At 43.3% G+C, this 6938-nt stretch overlaps 1 protein-coding gene across 1 annotated transcript in view; it reads left to right on the plus strand.

Annotated features, from left to right (window-relative positions):
• The window catches only part of FLT1 (fms related receptor tyrosine kinase 1), a gene marked incomplete at its 5' end in the record, with an annotated part of 150185 nt that overhangs the window by 78524 nt on the left and 64723 nt on the right, over positions 1-6938 (plus strand). The window lies entirely within an intron of this gene.

Raw genomic sequence — 6938 nt, forward strand, 5'->3', positions numbered from 1 at the left:
CAGGCTCCAGGCTCTGAGCTGTCAGCACAGAGCCCGATGCGGGGCTGGAACTCATGAACCGTGAGATCATGACCTGAGCCGAAGTCGACGCTCAACTGACTGAGCCACTCAGGCGCCCCATAAGCTTTTTAGTTCACCTATATCAATTTTAAAGATTTGGTAGCAAGAAGTCTATTTTAAACAATTGAAAACTGGTTATAAAATCTAAATGAATGGTCACTTCTTAAGTTTCTTTCAATAAAAAATATATTTAAAAACAGACTTAAATTGGTAAGTATCAACAGTGTCTGTTGCCTGCCTCATAATTTTGTGGTTAAACAAGATGAACTTGTTTATAATCTTCAACTAATAATTCCATTTCAATGAAAAATCAAATTGCCATTTATTTACAATATCCCAGCAAACTAGATCAAATGACTAGCAGTGTGGAATGGTCCTTAAATGTGAGTCCTCTGCTCAGAACATAATCTCCATTGGCGTTTGATGTTCAGAAAGGGGTTGTGGTAGAACATCTCCAGTTTTAACGTATCTTAGAAAGGCCTTCCTCTAAGCCAGTCCCCAACTCACCCCGTCCCATCATTTTTCTCCATAAGCACGCTAGGTCATTCGCTTCATCATCCACACCAGCAGCTGATGACCACCCCTTCGTCCTTCTCCAGTCTGTCAGCAGGCTGATCAGGCTATGCCTGTGAAAGATGACCTATTTCTCAAGTCCTTCCTTCCCTCCGCTTTCCTATTCTCATTTCCTGGGTCCAGAGAACATCTCCTATCTGATCTCTCCACCTCTTTTTTCTCTCTTTGCATCTATTTTCAACATAGCTGGATAAGAGGCACCTCTAACCACGTCCCTTCCCTGTTTCAAGTCTTCACTGGCTCCCTAGTTTAAGACCAAGGTCAGGCATCTGACAGAGGAGGGCCTCCACAACTGGCCCTCTCTACTTCTCCAACCCCATGCCCACCTTCCCCTGTTGAATCTTATATTCTAGCGATGTCCAGGCTCTTGTTGATCACTGGACTCATGCTGCTTCAACTCCCTCTGCTTCTATCATTCTTATGTCCCCGCTGCCTGGAGTACCTTCCTTTCATCTAATGCCTACCTGTCCTTTAAGACCCAGGTCAGGTGTGCTTCCTCCAGAAAGCCTTACTCAACTCCTGCAAAAAGGGGGCAGGTCCTCCAGGAGTCTATTATTTATGAATGCTTCTCTTCTCTCTTACGGAGTTGTTCCGTGATCGTCAGCCCATCTGTGGATTATCTGTATCGATTTCTGCTGCTCTCTTATTCTGCTGTATCATCAGTTCATGTGTAGGCCCTCTCACAACATGTTTATCATCATGTCCCATTCGTCCTGAGGGCTGACAGTGCACCTACGTCTTACTTGCATCTTCTGTCTCTTTTTATCTTCAGAACCTGGCATGGTGCTTGGCAATCGATAAACATTTCATGAGTGAATGAATGAATGAATATTTTTCAAAAAATTTTATTCTGTCCTTAGCAAGGTTCACCTGGTAGCACAAATGTCTGGACTTAGGGGTGGTTGGGGAGACTATATCATAGAATATTTAAAGCTAAAGGGACCTTTGGAGTATCTTTATTCCCATTTGTAGAATAGAAAATTTAGACCCAATGAGGTAAAGTGAGTTTCCCAAAATGACACACTATTAAAAATTTTTTTTTAACATTTATATTTTTAAGAGACACAGAGAGACCGAGCACAAGTTGGGGAGGGGAAGAGAGAGAAAGAGAGGGAGACACAGAATCTGGAGCAGGCTCCAGGCTCTGAGCTAGCCATTAGCACAGAGCCCAACACAGGGCTCGAACTCCCAAACCGTGAGATCATGACCCAAGCTGAAGTCAGACGCTTAGCCAACTGAGCCACCCAGGCATCCCAATGACACACTATTAAGATAGATTGTTACATAGAAAACTAGTCCCTTGTGGCATTCTACCGAAACAGAAGGATGAATGTATACGTGAATAAGTACACGCATTTATGTCAGGAAACAGTGCCAGGAATAGTCTCCCTTTAGAAATTCAGAGTTCACATTAGTGTATTAAAGACCCCAAGAAGTCCTATGCTAAAGAAACCAGGCCAACTGCCTTAAGGTATTCCCCCAACTAACTTGATCACCAAAAACAGTTGTAGAAAATATCAACCTAAGATGTTGGATGTGTCTTTGAAATACATAAATTTGGCTGAAGTTCAGTTTTCATACTTTGGATGTGGGTTAAAGAATTAGGGTTGAACTGGGGCACCTGGGTGGCTCAGTTGGTTAAGTCTAGTATCCAACTCTTGATTTCAGCTCAGGTCATCATCTCATAGTTTGTGGGTTCGAGCCCTGCATCATGCTCTGCCCTGACAGTGTAGAGCCTGCTTGGGATTCTCTGTCTCCTCTCTCTGCCCCTCCGCTCTCTAAATAAATTAATTAATTAAAAAAAAAAAAAGAATTAGAGCTGAACCAGTTTTGAAAGCTCATGAGCATTCTGGGACTGGAGGGCAGGCAAGGCAACAGAGTTTACAAAGGCAGTTACTACAAATGGAAAAAGATGATGACGTGTGAGGGAGGGATTGCACCCTAGCATTGCCATCGTGGGTTAGAGAATTGCGGCAACTCACTTCTCCTTCCTCTCTGAGCCTCTGTTTCCTTATTGATAAAATTGGGAGAATACTGACCACACAGGGATGTGGTAAGGTTTAAATCAATTAATATAACTAAGCTGGCCCATAGTTGTGGCTGAGTAAATGCTACCCTCTGACCTAGCTCAGTTATATAGGAATTGGCCAATGAGCTATCAGAATTTGTTAGAAGGTGTCAGAAGAGTTAATTAATAACTCAGCTCAAAAGTCAAACAATTCCAAATCCAATAAAGATATCTTACCCCTTGCTTTCTTTGATCTTCAGAGGGCCAAGAGAGAAGAGTATCTAAAAGGAATCTTGTATAAATTCTTATATAAAATCTTTAAAAATATCATTGTAATAGGCTACTATTGGCATTTTTTTAGATCACATGTACTAAGTCTTCCATTTTCTCTCTTTATTCACTCCTTAAAACTACTACAGCCTGTTGGAAAGGAATCTCTTAATTTTCTGGAATCAGCTCTTCATGCATATCGCATTTATAAAGTTTCATAGATGAGATTTCCAATTTGAGGCAGCAAATTCAGCAGCCAATGCGGTAGACATCATGACTATGACCCTTGTGTTTGTGGATGCAGGCATCTTCAAAAATACCAATTCTTCTGTGGTTCTTTCTTTTCTTTTCTTTCTGTTTTTTTTATACAAACCTGTAGGTAAAGATTACAGGTAACTGAAATGTCTTGACTCACTGTTTATTCCAAAGCGAAACTGGAAAAAACATGAAGATCACGGCTCAGAGAAGACTGAAAACTAATTCACGTTATACTAAACCTTTGGAAAGCTATACTGAGAATAAATTTTAAATAAATTCTAAATAATGTTATTTAGAATTTATTTAATAACAAAATATATAATTAAATATTATTATATATAATAAACAAACTATATAATTATAAATATATATATTTACAAATATAAAGTATATAATTAAGGGGGAATCTGTGTGGCTCAGTCGCTTAAGTATCCAACTTCAGCTCAGGTCCTGGTCTCACGGTTCGTGGTTTGAGCCCCATGTCAGGTTCTGTGCTGACAGCTTGGAGCCTGGAGCCTGCTTCGGATTCTGTATCTCCCTCTCTCTCTGCCTCTTCCCCTCCTTGCACTCTGTCTCTCTCTCAAAAACAAACATTAAAAAAGAAATGAAAATATACAATTAAATATATGTAATGCAACATATAACTACAGCATTTACAAATATAAAATATGTAATTAAAGGTTAATAGATAATGGTTTGAAATCAGTTAAGCTAATTATTTCACATTATTTCAAGCCCGACAGGGGGCTTGAACCCACGAACTGTGCAGTGATGACCTGAGCCGAAGTCGGATGCTCAACCGAGCTCCCAGGCACCCCTATTTCACATTTAAAAGCCAGAAAATAAACTGCACATCCTTTAAAGACTTGCGACATGTGGCGACTCAAAAAAACATTTATGTACTGAGAGGGTTTCAGTGGCCTGGGGTCATTGATAGGATCTGGCCCATCTTCCTTGTCGTTTGTTAAATGACAATGCACTCTCGTCCAAAGAAAATATGGGAGAGGAAGCAGGGCACACGTGAGAGCTCGTGCTCAGGACCAGTGGCCATAAAATGCCTGTTGAAAGCCCATGAGGGGAGAGCTTTCCTCCTCCCTCCTCGTTTCCTTTCAGGAAACCCTTCAGTGGGGCACGGCCATTCTAGAGAAGAAATGCAGTTTTAAGAAAGCCTGACAAAAGCTGAGTAGTACTTTCTTGGGCCAAAGGGCATCTGCAGGAACAGAGGGGTGTTAAGGATGCAGGGCCAGGAAAGCGTGTGCACAGGGGCTGCGAGGCAGCCTCCACCAGGGCAACCCCGAGGAGAAGAAGGCACCCAGCAAAGCCCACGTCCCCTATCCATAAAGTGGCCTCCAGGCCAGCCCAGCCGCTGTCTCTCCAGGGCCTCGGGGGTGGGGTCGGGGGCACCCAGTTGCCACTCACTCCCCGCCACTCATGGAGGGTCTTTATTTCCGCGCCTGGGAACCCCAGAGGCTGCCTCCACTGGGCGTCCTTCGTCTCATCCCAGCACATCGGGACTCTTCCTTTCCGTCGATGTCTGGCTTATTTACAGTTCACGTCACAGAATGGTTATTCTCTAGTTTTATGTGCGCCTCTTTTTAAAACCTCTGAAGACAGAAACTCCTAATAGGCCTTCGTTATCAAGCAAGACTATCTTGAGCATTCACCGGGCACCAAGGCACTGTGTGAGATCGACAGATGCCTCGTTTACTTTCCACAGCTGTCATCGGCCATAGGTACGGTTGGGCGATGCATTTGGCAGGTCTAGTTGAAGTTCACAAGCGCTGACCAGGTGCCTGCTACTCTTCTGAGCACGTCGCTAATGCTGTTACTCATAACAACCTTAGGAGTCTTGCTAAATTTTGATGCTGTTTCGTGCAGTATAGAATGAGGACACGGAGGAGAGACAGAGAACTAGCTGAGTTCAGATCATAGAGCCAGTGCACGGTGGTCAGAGGCTGGGACCAGACTCTTGCCTCTGGAGCCCACACCCTGCACCCCGAGCGTGTGGGGCTGACTGCGCATGCGTATCGCTCCCGGGAACAAATAAGCACCAGTTTTAATGACTCCATGGATGTTAACATCATATTTTTTAAAATGATATTCTCTCATTTCTAACCCTTAAAGCTTAAGCTCGCCAAAGACTATCGTTTATTTCTTAAATGTTAAAAATGTAAATCATATTAAAAATATTTAAAACATCTTTTTTCTAAAGCAGGCATGCCCACAGGGCAACTGGCTAGATGGGTTGAACATGTGACTCTTGATCTCAGGGTTGTGGGTTTGAGCCCCACGTTGGATATAGAGATTACTTAGAAATAAAATCTCAAGGAGGACCTGTGTGGCTCAGTCAGTTGAGTGTCTGACTTTGGCTCAGGTCATTATCTCGTGGTTCACAAGTTCGAGCTCCGCATTGGGCTCTGTGCTAACAGCTTAGGGCCTGGAGCCTGCTTCAGATTCTCTCTCTCTGCCCCTCCCCTGTTCATACTCTGTCTCTCTCTCAAAAATAAATAAAACAGGTAAACACTAAAAAATAATAAAATCTCAAATATTATAAAAGCAGCCATGCCCCATATCAAGTTAAAATTATTTTGAACCCAAACCCAGTTACTTTTAAGTTTTAAAAGGTCCAAAATTTATTCCATAGCAGCCCAGCACTCTTACCTATTCAGCAAACATCTGGAAGGCAATACTTCATATCTAGTGCTGTGTACGCTCTGCCAATACAGCAGGGAATGAGAAAACTGAAATCCAAATAATCGAATCTCTAAAGTAATGAGTTTGCATAGGTGTTTAAATGAACACAACCTCTTTCAAGCCACAAGCATGGGTGTCTTAACGTCTGCACTGTATTCATGCCAGTTGGGCACCAGGGTTAATGAGTTTAAAAACATAACAAGGTGAATTAATAAATGGCACACATAGAAAATACGTCTCCATCACAGGATTACGATATCTTGAATGCATCAGTTAATTGAAGAATACATCCTCTGTGCTTCCATATTCCTACTTCAATGCCGTGCAAACAACAGATTCTCAATTATTCATTGTTCATTGAATACGCAGAATGGAAGAGAGAGAGCGGGAGGAAGGAAGAGAAGATGTACCAGAAGCATAAAGACAGGAGAACTTCCAAACTGGAGCCGAGGAAAGAAGCCACTCGGAACTCTAAGGAGGGAACTAATCTATGCAGAGTGTTGAAGAGAAAGGTGGTCTGAGACATACTTACCTTGAAAAGACAGGTGAAAAGAGAGTTGACCAGCCAAGTGAGTAGGATATACAGGACCAGACAGGAAAGACAAATGCAATACGGAAGGACTGATAGCAAGTTAGGGTTGAATTGTTCTGGCTGGTGGCTGTTTTGAATATGGTTTGCTTCTCAGGGGTCTATACAGGCAGCAAAGCTCATCTAAGAAACGTCCATTTCCGTTGGGTTGGAGATTGAGAGGGTTTGCCCCCAGCCTTGGGACAATGGTCTAAAGTCGCCTTGGAGAACATAGGACCTCCTCTTCGTCGCTTCTCCAGCCACCTTCTCGAGGGACCGGCAGTTCCTTCAGAATGATCAGAAAGTCACCTTTCTACCCCACGCTCTTCCCAGATTCTCCACGCAGGACCTAAAAATGCCAAAGGCTGTGACACAGCGGAGCAAGCAGGACAGGAAGGGCCGGTGGCACTGTAAGGACACCAGATGAGGGTGCAGAGCTGATCCAGAAGAAGGCTGGTCTGGCGTACAGTTGCTTGGATACAAGCACAACCCCCCTCCCCCCCCCAC

The sequence above is a fragment of the Crocuta crocuta genome, unplaced genomic scaffold, assembly GCF_008692635.1.
Source record: "Crocuta crocuta isolate KB4526 unplaced genomic scaffold, BGI_CrCroc_1.0 scaffold258, whole genome shotgun sequence".
Classification (NCBI taxonomy): domain Eukaryota; kingdom Metazoa; phylum Chordata; class Mammalia; order Carnivora; family Hyaenidae; genus Crocuta; species Crocuta crocuta.